Raw genomic sequence first — 27267 nt, 5'->3', positions numbered from 1 at the left:
ATGTATACATCTGCTGTAATTGACTTACCAGGTCTCATGAAGCTGTAGTGTATGACACTAGCGCTGGACCAACAATCAGACACCATTAGCTTTTTTTGGATTGTGTTTTGGCACTTCATCTCTATCCAACCACCATACATAATACTTGCTGTTGTTCAAAAGAATCCATTTTTCATCACACGTAACAATATGATGGAAAAATGGTTTGCTTTTATGCTGTGACAGCAAAGAACAGCAAGTTTCAAGATGATGTGTCATTTGAGGCTCATTCAGGTCATGTGGCACCCACTTGTCCAGCTTCTTTACCTTGCTGATTTGTTTCAGATGGTCCAATACAGTTGAAATTGAAACATCAAACCTTGCTGCTAACTCATGTGTAGTTTGAGGTGTATCTGCTTCCTCTACAGTTTCCAGCTCATCATTATCCACTTTGGTCTCAGGTCTACCATGGGGTTGATTTTCAAGAGTAAAGTCACCAGATCGGAACTTCTCAACTCATCAACATATGGTGCACTCATTTACCACATCTTCACCTCATTGATGTTTTGAGCTGTCTGGGATGCATTGGTTCCATGATGGAACTCATATTCATAAACAACATGAAATTTTTATCTATCCATGAGTTCACAGAAATTGATTTGCAAGCAAAAACTCACAATATAATCAGACACCATGAATTGCATTTCAAAAAGTGATGATGTAACCCTTCAATGTTGTAAAACAAAGAATTGTCAAGATAAAACATTAGAGTTAACGACTGTCAAACTTGGTGCATAAAGAAATCGAACATTTCTAATGACCTGTTGAAAATCGGAAATCCACCTGAAGATTGTCATTGAGGACATGAAACAATTGTAGTGGCGGTTTTTTTACTTTTTATTAAAATTTTATGTATTAATTAAGTCTTTCCTTGTTTGTTTTACAAAATAGTGGTTTTGTCTCTAATTAATATTATATAATATTTTACTATAAAATTGGATTTAATCCTAAATCTGATTTTTTCCCTGTAAATTTGGATTTATTCCCTAATATTTATTATATATATATATATATATATATATATATATATATATATATATATATATATATATATATATATATATATATACTGAATGAAAGTTCACAGCAGATTATACTGGGTTGCATGCACAGTTGCACCTATTCTGTGCAGCAGAAACATGTGTTGGTCATTTTAACCAACTAATGATGCTGTATGACCAACTGTAAAATTAATAGAAAAATTTGATGATGTGCCAGTGTCCATATTCTTTATAACTGTTTGAAATTTACACTCTTGTTAATATTGATAATCCAGGGAGGTGAACCTGGAGTTACCTACCCATCAGAAAAATTACAACAGGATTGCTAATACTAAGTGACCATTGATGTTTATTATCATCTGATGCAGTTAACCATGACCTGGAATATACTTAAGAGCTATCACTTTACTCGCCTGGATAATTTATCCCTATATACCCCCACCTTATATATATATAAGGTGAGTATATAGGAATAAATATATGTGTACACAAGGAGGTGTTGAAAAGTTCTTGGCTTTAAAGGTATCATGAAAGTAAAGGTATCACGAAAGGCCTGGCTGGAGGCCCAACATTCTGAGTTCTTTTACAGAGTTTAGAAAAACAGAAGGACCACTGCAATAAGTGTATGAATCTGAGAGGGGAATATGTCAAATAACATCATAATTAATTGATCATCCTGTGCTTTCCTTTACCCAAGGCTAGGAACTTTCAGTACTCCCTGATGTATGACACAAATGAATAGAGATCTCAAGATCAGGGTAGATTCTTTATGAGCACATTTTGTAATCCAGACTTGGCTAACCATATTAACCAGTGGAAAACATAAACAATTGTCCTGAGTTAACTCATAAAATTCCAGACACAATAAACAATTGGAAATTACACCTCTTTTATTGTTTATCTTTTACTTGTTTCAGCCACTAGACTGCAGCCATGCTGGAACACCACCTTGAAGATTTTTAGTCTAACTTATTGACCCCCAGTACATATTTTCTGTTTTTGTAAAGTCTGGTACTTACTCTATTAGAATCCCTTGCTGAATTGCTAAGTTACAGGTATGTAAACATGCCAAGACTGGTTGTCAAGTGGTCGTGGGGGGATAAACATATACACAAAGACACACACACACACACACACACACACACACACATCTATGACAGGCTTCTTTCAGTTTCTATCTACCAAATCCACTCACAAGGCATTGGTAAGCACAAAGTTATAGTAGAAGACACTCACCCAAGGTGCTACACAGTGGGACTGAACCTGGAACCATGTAGTTGGGAAGCAAACTTCTTAAATAAGAAGCCAACACATGTTTCTGTTATTTGAGTGTCTTAGGGCCCTCAGATGCAATGATTCAATGTAATCAATTGATTCATTGTAAATCAATTTTAGTACTATGTAGATCTAAAGGTAGATGTAGGAACATGATTTCTTCAAGGCAATCATCATTAGGAGGCTGAAGGGAACTAATGGTTGTAGTAGCTGAGGAAGTGACCAAAACTTTGTACAGGGAGAGGGCAAGAGATGGTAAAGGAAGGAGATGACAGGAATTTGTAGGTAGTGATGAAATTTGCTATGTTAAGAGTTCTAGTTGTATTTAAACACAAGCTGACCTCAGTGGACATTAAAAAGATAGATAAATAAGTAGATTAAATAGATAAATATAATTTCATTTAAGAAGGAGCAACTTATTTATGTCAGAGTGGTTCAACTGACTGATCACTGATGCTAAATACAATATAGATGAACAAGATACACAAATTAGACATATAATGAGATATTAGAAGTATTTGAAGAAGGAAAGCAATATTGTTGTTAAAGGGTAACAAAATTTATACGTATAATAAAATTATTAATAATTGAATTAAAGTACACACTAAAGGGACTGAAAGGAATTATGTCAAAAGGATTAGTAAAGAGAAAAAGAAACAATCACAAAACCACCTAGGTAGTGAAGCATCATCATCTTCATCATCATCATCATCATCATCATCATCATCACCATCACCCCCCCCCCCACCATCATCATCATCATCATCATCATCTGTTTTCCTTGCTGGTATGGGTTGGGTAGCTTGACAGGAACTGGGAAGGGCAGGGGCTGCACCAAGTTCCATAGCCTGTTTTAGCTTGGTTTTTATGGCTGGATGCCCTTCCTAATGCCAACCACTCCACAGAGTGTACTAGATGCTTTTTACATGGCACCATCACCAGTGCCTTTTATATGGCACCAGCATCCACACCAATGCTTTTTACATGATACCTTCATTTTAGGATATCAGTTCTGTTGTGGTGGGCATATCTTCTTGAATACAACAATGCACAACATATCTTGGTATTCTGCCATCTTCTTTATAAAGTACAGTGTTTTGGAATCAGCCTTCAATACTTTATCCTATGTCTCCCTGGGTCTCCTCTTCCACAACTTCCATTCACTTTAAGTGATTGGTACTCCTTTATGCAACTGTCCTCAGCCATCCACATCACATGATCAAACCAGTATAGTCTCCTCTCTTGCGCATTACATCTAATTCCTCTTATGTCCAATTTCTCACTCAATGCTCTGCCAAACATACACACTGACATTGCACAACCAGTGGAACATGCCAGCTTTGTTCCTCCCCAGCCTTTGCATGTCCTCCACATGCAGGACCCATGTCTTGCTACCATGCAACATTGAATTTGGTGCACATACATCATACAATCATTCTACAGAGAGAGACAGACCTTTGGTTGCCAACAAAGGTAAAGACTCTCTGAACTTTCTCCATTCTAAAACTATTTAAAGGTTATATGGAAAATATTAGAGTTGGGTTATATAAGTACACCTCATATTCGAGTGAATAATTCATAATACTACTTACTAGGAAAACATTTGAAAGTTTTTCAATACAAATTCATGTGTTTTATTGCTAATCCATTTCTGCAGTTTAATAAAGCATATTTGAGAACAAGTACTTGGCTTTTGTTGACATGGAGAATGCCTTTCACAGGGTCTCCAGCTCCGTTATCTGATAGACAGTGTGGAAGCTAGGGATACATGAGTGGTTGGTAAAAGCTGTACAAGCCATGTACAAGGATGCTGTCAGTAAGGTGAAAGTTGGCATTGAGTACAGCGAGAAATTTAGTATGCAGTTAGTAGCTTGCCAAGGACTGGTTCTTAGCCCCCTCTTGTTTATCATAGTCCTCCAGTCCATAACAGAGGAATTTAAGACTGGTTTACCCTTGGGAGCTCCTCTATACAGATGACTTTGTTCATATAGCTGAATTGCTACCTGAACTTGAGAAGAAATTTCAGGTTTGGAAGCAAGTCTGGAATCCAAGTAAATTTAGCAAAGTCCTTGTAAGTAGGAAAATACACAAACACTAATCCTTTCAGGGAGATGGTCCTGTTCAATATGTAGAAAAGGTATTGGTAGAAACTCTACATGGTGTACCCAATGCAAGCTATGGACACATAAGAAGTGCAGCAGTATCACAAGAAGGTTTACATAGAGAGTATTCTTTGTGTGTAGCTGCTGTGCAGGTACAATAAACACTAAGAATGTACAGAAAATAGACTCTGTCAAATGCCTGGAGGGATCCTTAGTAATAGTAGATAGTTTCCATTACCTAGATGACCAAGTTAGCAGTGGAGGAGGAAGCCCTGAAAATGTAGTTGCCAGAAAAAGAACAAGCTGGGCAAAGTTCAGAGAGCTACTACTTTTGTTGATAACAAAGAGTCTCTCCCTAGAGTGAAAGGCAGATCGTATGTGGCCTGTGTATGAACATTTATGCTATGTACTCTTTTACTTGTTTCAGTCATTTGACTGTGGACATGCTGGAGCACTGCCTTTAGTTGAGCAAATTGACCCCAGGACTTATTCTTTGTAAGCCTAGTACTTATTCTATTGATCTCTTTTGCCGAACTGCTAAGTTATGGCGACGTAAACACACCAGCATCAGTTGTCAAGTGATGTTGTGAGGAGAAACACAGACACATAAACATATACACACACACATCATCATCATCATCATCATCATTTAGCGTCCGTTTTCCATGCTAGCATGGGTTGGACGGTTCAACTGGGGTCTGTGAAGCTGGAAGGCTTCATCAGGCCCAGTCAGATCTGGCAGTGTTTCTACGGCTGGATGCCCTTCCTAACGCCAACCACTCCGTGAGTGTAGTGGGTGCTTTTTACGTGCCACCCACACAGGTGCCAGACAGAGCTGGCAAACGGCCACATATACATATATACGAATGGCTTCTTTCAGTTTCCATCTACCAAATCCACTTACAAGGCTTTGGTCGATCTGAGGCAATAGTAGAAGACACTTGCTGAAGGTGTCATGCAGTGGGACTGAACCCAGAACCATGTGGTTGGTAAAACAAGCGACTAACCACACAGCCACTCCTACGCCTATATGGTAGTGAAATATGGGCTTTGACTTCAAAGAACATGCAAAGGCTTGAAAGAAATGAAGCCAGCCTTCTCCTCTGGATGAGTAATGTCACTGTGCGTTTATGAAAATATGTAAATGATACAAGAGAAAAATTGGGTTTAAGGGGCATCAGATTTAGTGTGCAAGAGAGAAGACTATGCTGGTATCAGCACACATGCAGATATGAACACACACACAGACACATATATACACAGATACTCACATGTGTATATATACATGTATTTACATATACATTCATATATATACATAGGTGTAGATGTGGCTGTGTGATATGGAGTTTGCTTCCCAACCATATGGTTCGAGGTTCAGTCACATTGCATGTGACTTTATTTAGTTTTTCTTCTGATTTATGGCTTAAAATTAATAGATAGCATGTTTATCTTTCCAGTTATTCAATAAGTAAATACCCTGAGCAGTCTTTATGGTAACCACCTAATAAGTAATTAAGTACATGAATGAATATTAAACTGATTCTATGTAATCTTTCCTTTTTAATGTTTATAATTGATATATACATACATTTTATCTAGTTTGGTTATGATATCATTTTTGAAAATCTGAAATTTTATTTTTATACAACATAATATTGTTTATAAACAATCACCCATAGTACCCCAAGATAAATTTTCCTCTGTATCAACATCCTAGGTTTCTTAGCATCTTGCCCCCTTTAACTGGTAATTAACATCATGATTTAAAATCTTCTCCTACCCAGCCTCTTTTTATAGACAATAACTTTATATCCAATTGACTACTCCTATTGTCTTCTTTCCTCCCAGAGGAAAAGGGATACATATGGCAATATTTATGAATAGGCTTAGCCATGAGCAGTCAACTCACTTTTTCCCTTTATTCAAAACAGACACAGACTTCTAGTCTTAGATTTAATAGTTGATAAAGAGATAAATGAATTAGAAATGAATTAAAATCCTTTACAAGCTATGACCCCATTGGGCTTCCTGTGATTCTTGGAAGTGTAATCTATTCTTAGCTACAATAGCGACAACATGAATTTCTTCCATCTTCTTGCTCTGTTAAAGTATTTGAGACAAATTATATTAATGTGTCCAACTGGTTTATTTGTGCAGCTGAAGATGGTACTGCATTTAAGTTGATGTGATGATTGCAGTGTTCAATTAAATGGAGCCTCTTGAAATGGTTGACTGCATCATTTCTTGATATCCTGTTGCTTATTTTGATTTTATTCATCTTACTTCGAGCTGTGCAGATAATACCGGACTGATTTGGTGCTTCAACTTAAGTACCTAATTCAACTGATTCTCAGTTATTTCTTATATATAAGTACATATGTTTACATGTGTGTGTCTTTGTGTCTGTGTTTGTCATCCCACCATGGACTCATCTCACAAATGCACTTTTAATTTTTTCTTTTTTATTTCCTCCTTGTACTTTCCTAACAACAAGTCCTGATACAATGTAATAGCACGACTTTGATGCAAGTCTGAGGAAGTGCCTCTCCAATGCCTAAAGCTGCAAATATTATGTAATTTTTTTCTTTTAAAATTTTCGTGTAAGCTGGCATTGTAAATGGAGATGGTATGAAAACATTTGTAACTTTTAATTAAAGATATGTTAAAGCATTTTCTTTGTCTTCTTCTTTTCATTGGATATATATATTTATATATTTACATTTGTGTGAGTATGAGTATGCATGTATGTGTGCGTGTGTGTGTATGTGTGTGTGTGTGTGAGTGTGTGTGTCTTTCTATCTGTGTTTGACCCCCACCACCATTTTACAACCAGTGTTGGTGTATTTACATCTCCTAATTTGGCAAAAGAGATTGATAGAATAAGTTCTAGGCTTAAAGAAATGAAAAGATTTGGGTCAATTCATTTCACTAAATTCCTTCAATGTGGTGCCCCAGTATGGCCACAGTCTACTGAATGCAGTCTAACGAAACTAGTAAAAATTAGGGATAAAAGATATAATGGACCCCTCCCCATGCACCCAAGTATGAACTTGGTATTCTTGTATTTCATCTGTTACATATACTTCTGTATTTTGTAGCTGATTAACTATTTGGTAATTAATTAATGATGTCACATTATAAATGTAATTCATACCTGCAACATATAAGTGCAATATATATATATTCATACTGTACAAGTTGTCAGACTGAGTTGAAATATAGAGATTGCACATGGAACCATCTTATATAAATACCCCCAAAGATAGGAGACCGAGGCCAGTAAGAAGGGAGAACAAGGGAAGAAAGAATGGGATTTAGGTCTTCCATAACAGGTGTGTAATGGTATAGATAACAATGTAGAGTTAGTCCCCAAACGGAACATGAAGACATAGGTCAAGTTGTTTGATCTTACTGGAAGAAAGACAGACAAGTTGTATGCATAGATATTGTATCTAGATAAGCAGGCTGAGAGGGCATTGTATGAAGGGTTATCAATCACCATGCTGACATGCATCATGATTGACACACACCAAGCATATATACTCATGTATACACATACATAGACAGAAACCCACATGCATACCCACATATGCATACACATAAATATATAGAGAGATTCACATGCACATATATAAATATACAGGCACACACACACGCACAGATACATACACACACACATATGTACACACAGATATACATGCACAAGTATGTATAACTATATATATAAATACAGTCATTCTATACATATATTCATACATACATACATATACATATACATATAGACACACACACACACATATATACATATATATATATATATATATATATATATATATATATATATATATATGCAAGTCCACATACATGAGTATATACGCATATGCACAATGGTGCATATGTATATACTTGTATATATAAACAAACCCAAACACACACTGAAGCTAATATTTTACACAAATGCATGTAGATTAATGCAAATGTACATAAGCAGACATCCAGACATGAACACGCATACACACACACACACACACACACACACACACACAAACTCACACACACATTAGCCATAAAATGTCAGGAAGTATGAGAGGTGAATATATTTAGCCACTTGACATCCTTAGGATTATAGCGGCAGCCTTCTTCTACTATAGACACAAGGTCTGAAATTTTGGGGGAGGGGACCAGTCAATTATATCGACCCCAGTTCTTGGCTGGTACTTAATTTAATGACCCCGATAGGATGAAAGGCAAAGTTGACCCTGGCAGCATTTGAACTCAGAATGTGAAGACAGTGGAAATGATTCTGCTAGCTCATTGCCTTTCTTGATTCTGCCAGTTCACTGCCTTTTCTTCTAGTAATAATAATTTCAGTGGATGATAAATTATGTCTACATGTTATAGGCATGGCTGTGTGGCTCTAGGTTCAGTCCCACTGCTTGGCATCCAGGGCAAGTGTTTTCTACTGTAACCTCAGGCTGACCAAAGCCTTGTAAGTAGATTTGGTAGATGCAAACTGAAAGAAGCTTGTTGTGCATATATATATATATGTATATATCTTAATACAGAGCAAATAATTGACAAGAAAAATAATTTATGAGAAAAAAATAATTTGTGGAGATATCATTGACTCTATTATTATGTGGTGTTACAATTTGTAAATGATAACAGAAATCAACTGTCTGAAGGCAAACAGGCTAAGACAAAATTTATATGTATATGTATATATTTGTGTGTGTGTGTCTTTGTGTCTATGTTTGTCCCACACCACTGTATGAAAACCAGTGTTGGTGTGTCTGTATCCTTATAACTTAGTGGTTCAGCAAAAGAGATCAATAGAATAAGTACCAGGCTTTAAAAAATAGTCAAATAAGTACTGTGGTTGATTCATTTGACAAAAAATATTCTTCAAGTCAGTGCCCCAGCATGGCCACAGTCCAATTACTAAAACAAGTAAAAGATATTAGGTAAAAGATGCCTGGATCCAGTAAGGATTTCAGTATTGTTGGTGGTGGTTTTTGGGCCTTTCAGTTGATGAGCGTGGTTGCAGGTGGTTGCTGTTGACCGTGGCAGGGAGAGGTTGTTGTAGGAGCAGCAACATCTAAGGTTTCCATATATGAAGTATGCCTCTCTCTCTCTCTCTCTCTATGTATATGTATATCATCATCATCATCACTGTTTAACATTCATTTTACACACACACATTCATATATATATACATATACATATATATATATATAATATATATATATATATATATATACACACACACATCTTGCCAAAAAACTCCCTCAACTTTCATATTTTCCTTTCCAAATTGTTTTGTAACTCAAGTTCTGATGACTTTGATCACTATCCTCCGTTAATCATCAAGGATAATAACCGGGATGCAGAGAATATGAGGAAGGACTTAATATTCACAAGCAGCCACCTATTCTATATCCAGGTGAATAAAAACGTTTGTTTGACTAGTATGTTTATCTGATTGGTAGGTGATCATGATGTAATTGGTTAGATCATTTGCATCTCAAAACTTTAAAAGTCTGGATCCTTTCTAATTCCTCATACAATATGTATAGCTTCCATATCCATGGAACTAACCTTTATGCTGTCACTCAACATGTCCAGCCATGATATTGAGGTCACTACCATTCATTATTGAGATAGTCTGCCAAAGGGCCTCATAGAAAAGATACTTTTCTTTCATTTGTCAGTTTGCATTTTTTAATAGCATGGTCTGTATGCAAAGATCATACTGCAGCATGCTCAATTCAGCAATTGTCCTCTTCTCTATGAAATGTTTTAGTTGATATTTTTGACTTGAATAACTGCAAAGATCCAATTTACTAGCCAAAGCACGAAGCTGTTGTTTTTACAAAATTCAAACAATCTTTTAACACCATGAAGGCCAACATATCTTTCTAAGCCAATAAAAACAATATGAAATTTAATACATCAAAATTTCAGGTTATTCATTACAGAGGGAATACATACAAATCACAATATTTGATACCAGATAACATGATGATTCAGAGTGCTAATGACACACAGTACTTCAGAGTAAGCATGTCAAATGATGCATCTTTCATCACCCACATCACCAAACTGACTTCTAAATGCAGACATCTCTTCGGACAGATCCTACAGACAGACCTTCATGACAAGAAAACTGGTAGTTTTATGTTAACTCTATGGAAAACCTAAGTTCTGGGCAGAGTAGATCACTGCTCACAGCTTTGGTTTCCTAAATCATCTGGTCTCATCGAAGAAATTGAAGGGTTACAAAGAATGCTCATCAGTAAATTACCTTCAGTTAAAAGCCTTAATTACTGGGAATACCTGAAAGCTTTACATCACTACTCTCTTGAATGCCATTGAAAGAGATATACAATCATATACATATGGAAAATCCTGGAGGGGCATGTTCCAAAACTTTAGCATTACAGAGAACTTTAATGCACAAATTGGCAGACACTGTCTGCTTCCAAATATACTACCTTTGGAATCATGAGCAAAAGCACTATTTACCAATCTGATATTTAGAGGTCCTCAACTGTTTAACTGCTCACCTAAAGAAATCAGAAATATAAAAGGGACTGCTTCTGAAATATTAAAAAATACATTGGATAAACTCTTAACAATGATACCAGACCACCCAACCATTCAAGGACACACTCAGGGAAGGTTGGCTGTTACAAACTCAAGACCAACATTATAAAGTGACAACAAAACCAATAGAAAATAAGATAAGGCAATGCTCTGGGATGGCTGCAGTCCAACAAATGAAACCATTAAAAGAATTTGAGAAAAGTAAAGAATGCCATAGCTGAATCATATCTTGCAAAAGATTTCCTTAAGATATTGAAAGAAGTTGTCCTTTATACCCATAGGAATGAACAGTTACAAAATATACAGAGAAAATATTGATAAAAGTCCCCTTTTGAATATAAACTTTATAATGCCAAATATTGGGAAACAGAAATCAGCACTGTCAGTATATTGAACAATTCATTACATGACATGAAACCAGTTCCATGTTTGGGTCTAACACCATATGTATGTCTTCTCCAAAAATGAAAATGAATGCATATACAGTATTTTAAATCACATATAAAATACCTATTTCTTTATTACCCACAAGGGGCTAAACACAGAGGGGACAAACAAGTACAGACATAGGTATTAAGTCGATTACATCGACCCCAGTGCGTAACTGGTACTTAATTTATCGACCCCGAAAGGATGAAAGGCAAAGTCAACCTTGGCGGAATTTGAACTCACAACGTAACGCAGACGAAATACCGCTAAGCATTTCACCCGGCGTGCTAACGTTTCTGCCAGCTCGCCGCCTTTAATCACATATAAAATACCTGTATGTATAACAATCATAATGTATATACAGTTGTAGTACAGTCTAAGTTGTAATATTTCCTCTCAAAGAGATTTGTAGCTTAAAAAACAAAAACCTTTGCTTAGAATGCCAGTAGATTGCCACATGCAGTGTTTCAACCTGATTTGAACTGTATTGGAGTAAATGAATGCACGAGACATTCTAAGCTAAGCCAGACATGTTTGTTCTGATAAAGAAGTCAGCAAATAAAACATTTACTGATTTGTGCTAAACACGCCAAACCAGAATTAAATTAATATATGCACTCGAAATAGCATTAGATTAAAATATTAGTGTGCATGACATTTATAATGTAAATCAAAGTAGAGATGTACTTACCAAATATAAATAGGACTTGTTTGAAATCTTTGTATTGGAGAATCCTTGAAGTGTTTTTATCCACTAATTGTATTATTGCATCCCGTTTATTATCAGGGTCATAATATTCATGTTCTAACATTGAAAATTTTTTATTTTCATCATTTATTTCAACTGTTGACTGGAAAGCATTTTTAAAAAGATCGCTGTTAAATTTTTGTGGATCTGAAAACAAATATTAAATGGAACACCTCAGTATAAAACAAAGGGTTTAGCTTTTAATGCATTAAAAAAATCGATGTGACTAGAAAAGGAAAATAAAATATAAGGTCTGTGCTGTACTTGATAGAGCACTACTGAATATGTCAGAAAAACAAGAGAACATTTTTATGATAAAAAAACATTTTAGATAATAATTTACAAGTTGTTTGAAAGTATATGAGAAACTACTATACTGAGACAATGTACATAATTAAATGTTACACAATTCACTTCTGTTACAAATTCCCAAAAATCTTTGGCCTGGCAGTGCTGGTTTGAAAGTGCTATCAGCTGGGCTTGCCCGAGATGTGTGCAGTGTTTCTTTTTCTGGTAGCCTTAGCAAAATAGGTTGTGTGGTGGACCAGATTGAAAGGGCTGAAGATAGACACTTAACTCTTTGGTCAAACTCTCATTGATTTTTTAAGTTTCACTTAAAAAGGAAAATGAGGGCTGATAGGGAAGTGCTGCCTCCCAGTAATTTTGTTAAAAGATGGGTGAATGTTGCAAGAAGGGTCTGAGTGAATGGGCCTACATTAAGCATGCACCTGTAGGTTGAAGGAGGATGTAGAGAGGGAACTTGCCATAGTGGTCAGGGTAAACTTAGTTTTGTGGGTTCTCCATTAGCAACTCCAGGAAGTTTCTCACTTTTGTATTTCAATTTCCAGGTCCTTATATTTACTTAATTTGTTAAATTCCTAGATATATTTTTAATAATTATGTCTGGTCAATTAGCCAGGATGGCTCTGTCAGTATCGACTGAAAAACTCCAGAGGATAGTGACATTTTTACCCTCAACGACTAGCTCAGGATGATGTTCATACCAGAATGTGGGAGTGCAGAATTTGCACTGTTTCCAATGTAAATACTGACCTACCCTATTGTGGAAATTTTTGTATTCGTTTGGTGTCAGCACAGGACATCCAGAAATGGGATGGCCTATTGCTTCATCAAATGTGTAAAAAATCTGCATTTAAGGTTAGTACCATTTTGAAGAATGTTAGCTTGGTAGTTTCTGGTAAGCAAGCTTTGATCTTGTGCTGCAAATATGAAATTTTCAGTCTCTGCCTTCAGTCCTGAACTTCTCAGCCACTGATGGGTTGTTGCGTGGTCTACATCAGTATTTTAACATTGAAGAATATACTGTCCATGCAGGGGCTTCTGGCTTCACTGATCCTGTTTGTTTCTGCACATTCTTTTTTGCAGTTTGCTTGATTCATTTTGCTTGCTTGGTGGCAGAGGTTTCAGGTTCTCCATCTAATTCAGGGTTAATGTCAAATTCCCATGCAAATTTATAAGCCTCCTTGACAATAGAATGCGACTTTTTGCTGTTTTCGTGTTTGCACAAGTTATGTTTGCTGCTTTCATATTTGCTCACATATTGCTTAGTACTTCTTTGGTCATGTCTGTAAATATTTTCAGATTTGGTAAGGACTGGACATCCAGAGACACCCATCTGTCTCATTGTGTTGGTTGCACATTCTGCACTTGGTTTTAGAGCCTGTTTGCATTATTTTTCCTTTGTAGTTGTTTGTGGTCTGGCATCAGTCTTGTGCAGCAAGAATCAATTCTTCAGTTTTGGTTTTTAGCTCAGAGCTTTTGAACCAATGTTAGCTCACTTGTTAGCTTTTACTTAAGACATGGAGTGATTTTTCTCTCTATTTGTTCTTTAGTATACTTTGTAGTTCTGTTTTAATGTTTTTTTTTCTCTTTGGCCATTTTTGCTGTGTTGTCATCTGAGATCAGTGTTTCAGTGTAGTTTGTTTGTGTCTTGTGTTTTGTTGCCTTGTTGTGTGTAGAGAAAAGTGTTTTCCTTTTTTTCTGTGTAGCTTTATTACATGTAGTCCAGCTGTTGTTATTCTATAGTAGTTCTCTATCTGTATCAAGAGCAGATTCTGATGATTAGCTTGTCAATTAAGTGCTATCTTTCATTTCCCAGCTCTTTTTTCAACACCCTTTCTGTTCAGTTGGTAGTAGCCCACTCTGTTGTCCATTCTGTGCGGATATTTTTCAAGATGGAGTTTAAACTTTCAAAATATTCTGTGATGGTGATGAAAACAGGAAAATGTTTCCAAACAGAAGCTATAAGTATGCAAAGTAGTGAAATGATGGAGGTAATTGAACCTGAATCTGGATATAAATACCAGAAAATATTAGAAGCAGCCCACTCTTTTCAAAGTATCCATACATTTCATCAGCCGAAACACAAATCAGTAGTTTCCAGATTAATGTTTTTTGTTGAAAGTTGGATACAATGTTACCCTTTTCAAGTTCCTTGTCAATAACAATGTCTTTCCCTTGTCACTGCCAGCTGGGTACTGAGCCTTCCTGCAAGCATGTATCCAGTTGTTCTGCTCTCTTTTCACGGCACTCTCTCAGCTTCTTTATCCAGTTTCCTTGGACACCATCCAACCCTGGGCTCTTCTGATTTGGTATTTTACTTAGCCCTCTTTTTATCTTTCCTGTATTTATTTTTTTACTCTGTATATTTCTTAACCTACTTTGGATTTCATGCACCCACTCAGCATTATCATTATGCTCTACTGGTTGATCCCAGATTCCCTCCATTCCAAACAGTCCTGCTTTCATCTCTACCAAGTACCAATGTAAGGTATGATTACCCATCTAATTCCTCAAACAGCTTTCTCTGATTGGCTTCAAACAGTCTGCTCTGCCTAAATTGCTTTGTTTTTTAGTCATATCATCTTTCTAATTTTACCTTGATCATTATTGTTCTTTGTTTCAGTTCTTCCAATACCTTTATCTTTTATTGTTTATATTCTTTCCAACCTTATTTTAATGATTTCATTTCATAATTCACATTACATGTGATGTGTGTCATACTTACTTCACAGGAAGAAGTGAGGGGACTTTCCAGTACATACAGACCTGTGGTTGGCTTGTGGATATAATAGAAGATACTTGTCCAAGGTACCATGTAGTTGGGAAGCAAGCTTCTTATGACACAACCATGCCAGTGCCTTTTCATTAAAATCTTTGGTGATTTGAATGTTAGCTGTATTTATCATTTTAAGATATGTGATGAAGAGGAAGATGAAAACTATTCATAAAATAAGTTAGATTTTATATATAACTAGCAGTATCGCCCGGCGTTGCTCGGGTTTGTAAGGGAAGTAACTATATAAGCATTCATAGAGAGTTACTTCCCTTATATAAACCGAGCGAAATGCATTAAAAATGTGGAAAAATTATGGTAAATTTTTTTTTTAAATTGTAGACTCATCGTAGACGCAAGTTACATCCCTTATATAATAGCAAAAAAAATGCATTAAAAATGGGAAAAAATTATGGTAAATTTTTTTTTAAATCGTAGACTCATCGTAGACGTACGCTAATACCCAGAAGGGCTCGATATGAATCACGACTATAAGATACCCGCTTTTGGTTAAACTGCACTGCAAAATGTGGGAGTAGTTAGGAATCTAAATCGTAGGAGACAGACACACAACTTCACTTTTATATATAAAGATTTAATGTCTCTGCCCAATCATTTTTAAACATTATTTAGCATTTTTCCAACTGCCACAAGCTCCTGTACCAAAATATTTTTCAAAGTAAGTTTTCAGCAAGTTATAACATCCTTATTAGATATCACAAATACATTCAATAAAACTTACCATCATTCATGGGCTCAGAAAATTGTCCCAACACTTGTGTTAAAATTAAGCAACCAATAAGTATCGTATGAAGCATTTTTATTCTTTTTTCCTTTGCTGAAAAGATAATTTATAACATGAAAATTTCATTTGGCAATAAAATACAGAATTAATAAATTTACTTGAATAACATCAATTGATTACAGTACAAAGTGCCATGAAAGATCCATACTAAGAACACCATTAAGAGAACATATTCGAAATGAGATAATTCAAGAATAGAGAGGAATGAATAATGTGATTGCAGAGTACCAAAAGCACAAGTTCTGCTGGGCCAGGCATGTCACAAGGTTGACAGACAACAGGTGGACCTGTGCAGTTGCCAAGAGACATCCAAAGGATTAGAAAAGGCCTCCATGACAGTGGGAAGATGATGTAATCATGTAATTTGGATCAAGATGGAAAAGAATAGAGCAACCAAAACAAAATTGGAAGCACATTGTGACCAGTGATGTACAACAGTCCCTGATGGTCTGGTCATTAATGTGATACTGTGATACTTGAATAACATGGCAAAATTACTTTTTTACTTTAGTGAAACAGAAACTGTTTTAAGGGATATTAAGTATAACCAATTTAATTCACTGTAGTATCCTATGCAGGGCCAGATTAAGGCCTATAGAGGCCCTAAGCTCTCAAAAGATTTTGGTGCCTCCGTATATATGTAATTCAAAATATAAACAATAATAGACCATAAAATAAATTTTTATTTTTCAAAATGAAGCCAAACTAGCAGCAAGATGGAAAATAATGTTTATACTTCCACTTTATTTGTATTTGAAAAGTTTTCACTTACTTTTTTTTTATTGGAAAGTCTTCAATCAAATTCTCCAAATCAATCTTACATAACACCTCTATTTCTATACTTAGTAGAGATGAAATATCCTAAATATTACTTAAGCAAGTTTAAAGTGGTTTCTTTTGTTTTATAACCATTTATCATTTCTGTGATGCCCCACTTCCCTTGAAGCCCTAAGCACATGCTTATCTTGCCTAATGGTTAATCAGACACTCATCTTATGGTACTGAGTTACCCAAATTTGAAGTGCAGTACCAAATTTTTAACACAGTAAGGTATGAATTACACATTTTGACTTTATAAAACTATCTTTGATGCAGCCTCTAGAATATGGTTTATCACACTATCATGAGTTACTCTTTGTGTGAGAAAAAATGATCACTGCACAACAAACTTACATAGTTTTCATCAATTTTATTGGGCTGAAAATTTTTATAATGGAATCATACTTTTTTGCAACACCAACTAAGAGTTAAATGGTCTTGGCTGTCGAAAGTTCAGTATCTTTGTTATAGGCACAACACAATGCTTTTAGGTAGGATACAAACCACCAACCTAGTAATCATCTATACTCTCTGGTGAAATAAGGAAATGTTAACATTTAAAGTTTTAACTATGAATTTCAGACACCAGTCACAATAAGTGAAAAAGTTGCATTACAAGGAAATAGGCTAGGTAGATTATTATATGGCTTCTGTCGTACATTTGATGCTTTCAAATTCTCCTTACTTTTAAAATTTGAAAGAAAATTTCACTTTGCTTACAACTGATCATATAGTACTTTTACTGTTTTTTTCTTTCTCTCCCGAATGCACTCTTCACATTAAATCTTGTAAAAATAGATTCTGTGGCAGGGAATAAAATCACTTTTATTAGACCATTAAAAAAAAAAATCAACTAAGAAATTTATTTGGAATCTAGTAAAAAGTAAAGGCTGTTAATGAGAATTAATGAAATGTGTTGATTCACACATATGCTAGAGAGAATTTCCACTTTTCATAAGAGACAATGATATTTTTATTTATTTGAATGCCAGGAAAAGCTTATCACTACAAGCCATTACACAATCATTATACTGAAGGGTGAAAGGTCAAAACTTTGAGTAGACTTTGTGGATCATTCAACCATCTCATTAGTTTCTCTTTTACTCTTGGTCTGTACTTGATAACCACCACCACTGCTACCATCACATCAACAGAAATAACCACAAAAAGGATATTATTTAAGGACATATTCATAACAAAGGTCAAAAGCAGATTTTATGCTAGTCTTATCAACAAAATAAGCTGGTACAAAGTACTGTATCATTCGACATAGAGTAGCGATTAGTGACAACAGGATAAGAATTAGACAGAAGAGATAGTGGACAAACTAAAAAAAAAAGGGAAGGAAATTGAAAAATTTCTTTTCTGTGCATAATGCCAACAATGAGGAATGGGAGGAGATAGATAATTATGATGTAGGAATTTCTATGAGACAACTTGTAATGAGATCCAGATCAAAGAATGGGAGAAAAAGGGAGTAATTAATGATATCTGACAAAAAACAAAACAAAAAAAAACACAGGATAGAAACTGAAAGTTAGAGGGTTGCCAAAGTTTTATGTCATGGGAATCAGATGTTTGATATGTTCCATTGAAAAAGGATGTGTGATAATTTGGGATGTCTGGTGGGTACATGAGTCAGTGTGTGAATGATATAACATCACCATGCAAACATTTAATAGTGTCTTTTATTTCACCGTACAAGTAAAATTGAAGTTGGTCAGGTATTATAAAGTTCCACAACAAGCCAACGCAACTGAAGAAATAATTCTGTAGCATTCATATCCAAGTTGAGTGGTAATAATTAAAATGACTATTATATTGGCAAGAGAGTGTGCAGAGCTGGTCTGCAGGTTACCACACACTCTGAAAATTGGCGTGAAAAACAAGTTCACAGCTACTTCCTTTGGTTCTCCTCCTTCTCTCACATGAGAGGCCTTTGACTTGCCAGCTATTTAGCAACCCTTGTTGCCATGTACTCCTCCCTTGAAACAACACCTGTGCTGGTTCCACTTATAAAGCGCTGGTGTTGGTGCCACATAAAAAGCATCCAGTACACTCTGTAAAGTGGTTGGTGTTAGGAAGGGCATCCAGCCACAGAAACCATGAAAACAGACAATGGAACCTGGTGCAGCTCTCCAGCTTCTCCAATTCCTGTCAAACCATCCATCCCAGTATGGAAAATAGATGTTAAATGATGATGAAGAAGAAGTGGATTTCAGAGAATGGAGTCATAAGCTTTGCTTGATATTGATAGTAGTTAGAATGAAATGTGTTGGATTTTTGTTGTTGGTGAGGCTCTCATTTTTTCTCTCTACGGAAGTCCTTGAGAAATGAGATGATTGAGTGTAGAGGTAAGAATCCATGCTGTGATTTGGAGAGAAGGATGCAAGGATTAATCATATTAAGGCTTAGCCTTTCTGGAGTTTTTTAGAGTATATCTGGGAGAGAGATGAGTCAGTGTGGGGTTATTTCACTTGTGCTTTTGTTTGAATTTAGAATTGTTATAATTTTGTCCAACTTTGAAATTTGGGGAAATTTTAGAAGTGTCGATGAGTGCTGTGATGTCTTCATGACCTTGGTGTTTTATGTGTGAGTGAGTTGGAGATTTATTCTAGGCCTAAAGTTTTTGAGTTTTTAGATTTTGCTATAGAATTTTAGATGTATGTTGAATGGTAAGGGTCACAATCATAGACTAAATGGAAGGTTAGTTATCATTATCATTGTCGTTGTCATCATTGTTGTTGTTGCTGTTATTGTCATCATCATCATCATTGTCATCATCATCATCGTCGTCGTCATCATCGTCGTCCTCATCGTCGTCGTCATCATTGTCGTCGTCATCATCGTCGTCGTCACCATCATCATCGTCGTTGTCATCATCGTCGTCATCATCGCCATCGTCATCATCGTCGTCGTCATCATCATCAATATCATCATCATAACAGCAGCAGCAACAGCAGCATTTTAATGTCTACTTTTCTATGTTTGTGTGGATCAGATGAAAGAAATCCTTTCTGATACCAATTCCATGCACGGCAATAAATTTTCCTGTTTCTCAAACAATAAACAGCTCACACATGGTTACACAGAAAACTAGAAGTAAACAATGATATACGACTGTATTCTTTGCTTAGAGAGATTGTTCAATATGTGAAAATATGGCAAGAAGCCCAGACAAGTTTTTGTGGTAGACGGCACAGTCTGCATGAACAGAAAGGCCATTTTTTACAAGTGAACACATGGTGATGAGGGAAAATACAACCTCGTTCTCTCAGATACCTCTTCCCCCCCCCACACACTTTCCAGAATTTTATCATTTAAATATATATGAGCATGTCTAAATTTGCAACTATATGTATGAGAATACATACATAAAACATACAAATCTGCACATACAAACATACATACATACAAACAAAAATGCCCTGTTGTTGATGTTGAAATTCCAATGAAGGAGCCTTGAATCTAGGTTAGAAACTGGTTCTTTCTCTATTGGCAAGAATATTTGATATAAACTGAATAATGATGTACATACATATCTGCACACAACAGTTTCCGTCTACCAAATTCATTCACAAGGCTCTGGTTTGCTTGGGATTTAGAGAATACACTTGCTCAATGTGCTACACACTGGAACTGAACCTAAACCATGTGATTTGGAAGAAAACTTCTTAACCACACACGTACATCAGCACCTAGTTTTCATTTTCTGTTTGTTTTGCATGAGTGTGTGTGTGTGTGTGTGTGTGTGTGTGTGATTTGTAGCTAATTTTTATAAATATCTGATTAATGCATTTGCTTGTCTTATAGTGTGCGTTCGTTATTCAGTTGTAGTGTAGAATCTAGCACACAATGTAGTAAGCCAATAAATTTTCATCATACCACCACCACAACCACCACCACCACCACCACCACCACCACCATCATTTAACGTTCATTTTCCATTCTGGTATGGGTTGGAAGGTTTGGTAGGAGCTGGCAAGCTACAGTGCTTCACCGGGTTCCAATCATTTGTTTTGGGAAAGATCCTATGGCTCGATGCCGTTCCTAATGCCAACCACTTTACAGATTGTACTGGGTGCTTTCTTTTATGTGGCATCAGATGGGTGCTCTTTAGTGTGGTGCCAGCTAATTTTAATTAATTAAATTTTAATAAATTAAATTCAATTAAATACAGAATGCAGATGGGAGTTTGTCTGATCTTTCACAATATGGGGCATGTTTTAGTTTTATTAGCCCTCAACAACGAAGAGGGTCCAACTATAATAACTAGATCTTAGACTGACTAAAGTGATGTAGTTTTGTTCACAAGGGAACATAGACTGGTGCAATAACTAAAAAGAATATGTGATAAAAGTTACCCAGGCATAACTGGTACATGAAATGTGGATGTACTGTGATGGCAAGGATAAGTAAACCAGGAGATTTTACTAAATTAAAATTACAACTTTAGTAATGAGGCCATTTGTTGTCCACATGGTTTATTCTGGTAAAGAAAAAAGTAGAGGAAATGACATAAAACTTGGAAATTGAATCATATCTTTAAGTGAAAACTCCAGGTACAATTTAGTTGCATTAAAACTCATCTGTTAAGAATAACAACCCTCTTGATCCATACACTTCTTTCATCAATGCTGCAATGCTTGGATTCCATTAGCTTAATCCAGTTGGTCAAAAATATCATCAACAGCAGATATGACGTCATCATCACTGCAATGCTGGTTCCCAGCCAAGTGTTTTTTCATGTTGGGGAACAGATGATAGACAGATGGGACCAAATCAGGAGAATAGGGAGGGTGATCAATCAGTTCAAAGCCACAGTTATGCACAGTAGCCATTGAAACCAGCGACTTGTGTACTGGAACATTGTCCTGACGAAATATGACCCCTTTCATGAGATTTCATGGGCATTTGGTCTTGGTAGCCTTTTATAAGTGCCTCAGCAAATTGGCATAGAATTCTCCATTGATGGTGTGGCCCTTTTGAAGATAGTCAATGAATGCCGTGCCTTTTGATTCCCAAAAACTTGAGGCCATCATCTTCTCTGCAGATGAAATGACCTTGGCCTCTTTTGAAGTGGGAGAAGAGGGGTGTTTCCACTGCATGGATTGTCTCTTTGAACCCAACACTCATCCTGGCTTACAAAACGTCCAAGGAAGCCAGAAGGATCTATCTCAAATAATGTCAAATTTCCCCTCTATGTGATCAGCCTAGTATGCTTTTAATCAGGTATCAGAGGACATGGCAACCACCAAACAGAAACCTTTGCCATGCCAAGTTCCTTATGCAGAAAATTCTCAACTCTCTCATGAGATATATTAATAGCATTGGCTATTAGATTTATAATTAATTTCCTGTCATCCATCAGCATGTAGCAAACATGATCAATCTTTTCCTCAGTGGTGGCAGTGGCAGGACGTTCAGACACTGGTTTATCTTCATGCTCTCCTTTCCCCTCCTAAACTCAGCTGGCCACTTTTGCACTGTTGATAAAGCTTGAGCATCATCCCCTAATGAGGCAACCACAACCATGTCATCCATGTTGGGGGCTTGATAACACCACAATGCCAAATATTGTTCATTTTCAAGAGAAGTTGCTACTAGTTACTTTTGAAGTGTTCTTTCAACAGTCAGATGTCAGTCTACCTGGAAAGAAACAATACATTTGTTACTTAGAAGAGCTGAACTTAATGCATGAAAGGTTTCACAGACCTAGCATCACTCCTTTATAGTCAGGCTATGAACTTTCCAGCCCAAACATGCATAAAGAGTATATATGCGAGGGTCCTGTAAAGTTCCTAGCTTTGTGTAAAAGAAAATACAGGAGGATCAGTTAATTATGATTTTATTCAACATATTCCCCTCTCAGATGCTCACACTTATTCAGTTTTTGTAAGCCTTGTAAAAGGACTGAGAAGATCGGGCCTCCAATCAGGCCTTTTGTGATACCTTAACACCAGGAACTTTTCAGCACCCCCTTGTATACATATATAGGTGTGTATGTAAACACACACACACACACACACACACACACACACACATTATATTGAGAGAGCAAGAGAGCTTCTGCATTTGTTGGTTTGTTGGTAACTAAGGGCCTTGCCCTCAGACTGAAAGGCAGATTATATGATGCCGGTGTACATATGGCTATGTTAAATAACAGTGAAACATGGGTTATGACTACAGAGGACTTGCAAAGGCCTGAAAGAAATGAAGCTAGTCTGCTCTGCTGGATGGGTGATATCAGTATGTACAAATGACAGAGTGTAAATGATTTAAAAAGAAAACTGAATATTAGAGGCATCAGATGTGCACAAGAGAGAAGACTGCACTCACTTGGTCATGTAATGTGTATGGATGAGGACAGCTGTGTAAAGAAATGCCAGTCTCTAATTGTGGAGAGAACCTGTGGAAAGGCTAAACCTAAAAACGTTTGGGGCAAAATGGTGAGAAAGGATCTTCAGCACTGGGCCCCAGTGAGGAAATGTCAAGGGACTAGGAGTTGTGGCTATTTGCTGTCCTTGAGAAGATGCATCAAGATAAGTAAAGTTTCTTATCAGGCAGGTAGTGCATGAAGACATTTAGTATTCCTCATACAAGATAAGAAAGAGCCAATTTTTATTCCAAGCCATCAAGGACAGGAGGAAAGACTGTACTACGAAGCTTTTGAACAAACGCAAGCATCCCCACCAACCAAACATACTTTGGTTTTTCTCAGAGGAGAAAAATTTCTGTCAGGATCAGATGGTGAACACACAGAACAACTATTGGCTTGCCGTGTCTCCAAAACATGTACCGAGAGTGATAAAAATCAAACATCCAGTCAACATCATGTTTGTAATGATCACTAGTGATGGTGACATTATGCCTCCATTCATCTTCTCACACGGCCTCATACTCAACATGGAGGCCTACATCAAGTGCTTGGTGGAGGTAGTGCTGCTCTGGGCCAAGAGAGTGGCTGCTGGAAGACCAGGATTCTGCACTATGCCACTCAAACAGGAGAACCCAATCATTGCTGTCAGACGATTTCTGTGACCACATCACTCTTAACATCTTGCTACCTAACTCCCCAGACTTCAACCCCCTTCATTATTATGTGTGGGGTGCAGTCAAGTGAGAGACCAACAAAATTCTTTGTAACACCAAAGATGAACTGAAGGCAAGGATTATAGCAGCATTCACCAACTTAAACAAGGAGACTGTCCAGAAGAGTTGCAGAAGATTCTGAAGTTGTCTGAAGGCTGTGGTCGAAGCCAATGGCGATTTTATTGAATAAATGTACTCTTTAGTATTTCAAGATATTTTGAAGTAATTTTGGTAAATATATCTGTTAAAATGAGATGTCAGTGTTATTTTCATTTTTGTGTAATCTAGACGACAACCTATTCACCACACCCTGTATATATGTTAAAGTGGAAGTCAAAAATTATCTGCACTTTTGCCATAACATATCTTTGTTATTGTCACACTGCCTTCTGTGCATGTGTGCTTATAGCTGGTACTATTGTGGTCACATGATCGAAGTTTGAATCAGTTTTCTTTCTGGTCTTACAGTGTAAGCATGACCACTTTACTAGCAATGTGCATCAAAGAAGAATAAGTGGTAGTGATCAAAGAGATGGTAATGGTGAAGCTTGAGCTTGCTGAATCTTCCTGTCAGTGGTGGAGGTTGATGGGCATTCTGCTCCCTCTTCATGCATCCTGTTTTAAACTTCTCAATCCACTCATACACACTTTTACACAGTAGTGTGCTGTCCCCATAGTGTGCTAAAAGCCTCTGATGAATTTTAGTGCCTGACATACTTTTTAACCAGAGAAATCAGATCACTGCTCTTTGTTCTTCTTTGGTACACATTGCTACTAGAGCAGCCATGCTTACACTGTAAAACTAAGTAAAAAAATGGTGTGAATCATACTAAAACTTCGATCACACCTGACCACAATAGTACAAACTATAAATGTGCATGTGCAGAAGGCAGTGTGACAATAATAATGATATGTTATGGCAAAACTGCAGATAATTTTTAACTTACCCTCATATATATATATATATATATATATATATAAGCAACAGGATTTCAAGTAGTAATGCAGAAATCATCATTGAGATGGTTAAAATATCGGGCAGTGTGGGCTATGGTCTTGTCACCCGTGCCATAAATCAGGTAGTTCATGAAGGAGTCATACCCAATGATTGGTGTAGCAGCACCATACTCAACTGACAGGAGACTGAGTCCTTTGGAGATATGCTGTGATTGAGAAGACTCGGAAACTAAAGTGAGACCGCAGCCATGTATGTGCGGTCCAGTTAAGAGTACCCCTGATGCGTTGTGCAATATGATATGCTTGAGAAGACTTGTTGAGTCCAATAAAACCAATATTGTAGCTGTGGCCAGTGTCCCCTGGCTGTCTCCCATGCTGGTGACATATATCAGGTCATCCCATAAGTTCTGTCGGATTTTACCTTTTTTAAAATTGAATGAAATTTAAAAGTATTTTAGAATGTCTAATGGAATTAAAAATTACTTTTATGCATTTGTGTACATTTAAACTCATTAAATATCATTTTACAGAATAATAGAATTAAAATTTCTTTGATTAAAAACCTTTCTAACATGGAAATATCCAAAGAGCATTTGAGGCATATAATGCTTTATGAATACAAAAGAGGAAACTCTGCAGCCAAAGCGACTTGAAACATACACTCAGTTTATGAGGAAGAATGCTTGAATGAATGAAAGAGCTTGCAGAAGATGGTTTGCAAAATTCAGAAGTGGAGATTTCAGCCTTGAAGATGAAGATTGAACAGGGCGTCCAGTTGAGTTTGATGATAAGCTCCTTGAGGCATTACTTGAAGAAAATCTTGCATTATCAGTTGAAGAATTGGCAATAAAGCTTACTTTAAACCATGCAACTGTTCATTGTCATCTTCAACAACTTGGAAAGGTTCCTAAACTTGGAAAATGGGTGCCTCATGAAGTATCCGAAAGCAACCGCAAATCTTGAGTTGACATCTGTTCTTCTTTCCATTCTCGTGAACCCATTTCACTCTTTTTGGATAGACTTGTGACTAGTGATGAAAAATGGATCTTCTATCAAAATGTTAAGAAGATCACATCACAGAAGATCAAAAAGCTTGGTTGAGAAAAAATTCCTCATCCATCTTATTCTCTCGACCTTATAGATGTGTGTGTGTAGTAGTAGTAGTAGTAGTAGTTTTTTAATGAATTTAAACCGGATGGTATTAAAATGAAAAATGAATAATTGTCAAAAATTACCTGGGTTTACTTGCTACATAGAACTTTAATAACCAAGTGGGCAGTAAGTTAGGAAGTTAGGAAATTTTAGTGATAAGAACAAGCATATTCTAAGTGGCTAACTCTGGTCAAAATAAGCAAGGGAAACAACCTGAAATTTCAGTTAATTCAAATTAATTACATATAGAATGAAATGGGCGACCATTTGATAATTCCTGGTATATTAGAATTTATTAGTGGAGCATAATGTAACTGACTTCAATATACTAAAATGGTGAGGGATGATGTTTTTTTTTCTCTCATGAGTGATTATAAAAAAAAATGACTCAGGGTTGCTTACTGTTAGAAGATTAAACACAAATGAAGTCGCTTGCATACTTCACAGATTAAACCAAGAAATCTGAATTAATTTTAATTAATCCAAACTCAGGTGGACTAATTATAATTGATGTAAGGAACTTAATGATAGTTTTTTAAATGACAAAATTTGTGAAAAATAAAGCAAGAGATAAGATGAAACTTTAATTAACTAAAAGTGATTGAATAGGAAATTCAGTAGTAAGTGTAGAAGTAGGAGTTCACCAAAAGTCAGTTCTCAGCCCCTTCTTGTTCCCCATAGTACTCCAGGCTATTAAAGAGGAATTTAAGACTGGTTGCCCTTTGGGAACTCCTCTATACTGATGACCTTGTTTTTATACTGAATCACTACCTGAACAAGAGAAGAAATTTCAGGTGTGGAAGTATGGTCTAGAATCCAAGGGACTTAAGAGTTAATTTAGTAAAGACAAAAGCCATGTGAGTAGGAAAACAAATAAATCACTGATCCTTTCAGGGAGATGGTTCTGCTTAATATGTAGAAAAGGTGGTGGTAGAAACTCAATATGGTGTACCCAATGCAAGCTATGGACACATAAGAGGTGCAGTGGTATCATAGGAAGGTTAATAGAGAAAATAGTTTTTTGTATGTGGCAGATGTGTGTAGGTACAATGAACACTAAGAATGTACAGAAAATAAACTCCCTCAAATATCTGTAGTTGATAGTAGTTGATAGTTAAAGTAGAAGGTATAGTTTCTATTACTTAGGTAACCAAGTTAACAGTAGA

The 27267-nt window shown here is 36.3% G+C and overlaps 1 protein-coding gene and 1 long non-coding RNA gene across 2 annotated transcripts in view; one reads left to right on the top strand and one right to left on the bottom strand.

Moving 5' to 3' along the window:
- Positions 1–27267, bottom strand: part of LOC115215790 — a 97922-nt gene that overhangs the window by 68046 nt on the left and 2609 nt on the right. The window contains exons 2-3 of the mRNA XM_029785089.2: positions 16019–16114; positions 12144–12347 (exon numbers count right to left, since the gene is read on the bottom strand). The gene's annotated coding sequence lies outside the window, so the exon portion shown is untranslated. The remainder of the gene's footprint in view (positions 1–12143; positions 12348–16018; positions 16115–27267) is intronic.
- LOC118764829 lies at positions 4412–27191 on the top strand. Its single transcript, XR_005000646.1, has 3 exons — positions 4412–4434; positions 8903–8910; positions 27064–27191. It is a non-coding gene; the product is annotated as an uncharacterized LOC118764829 (long non-coding RNA).

The sequence above is a fragment of the Octopus sinensis genome, linkage group LG9, assembly GCF_006345805.1.
Source record: "Octopus sinensis linkage group LG9, ASM634580v1, whole genome shotgun sequence".
Taxonomy (NCBI): Eukaryota; Metazoa; Mollusca; class Cephalopoda; order Octopoda; family Octopodidae; genus Octopus; species Octopus sinensis.
Note: the sequence above shows the minus strand (reverse complement) of the source record. Positions and strands in the feature narration are given on the sequence as shown.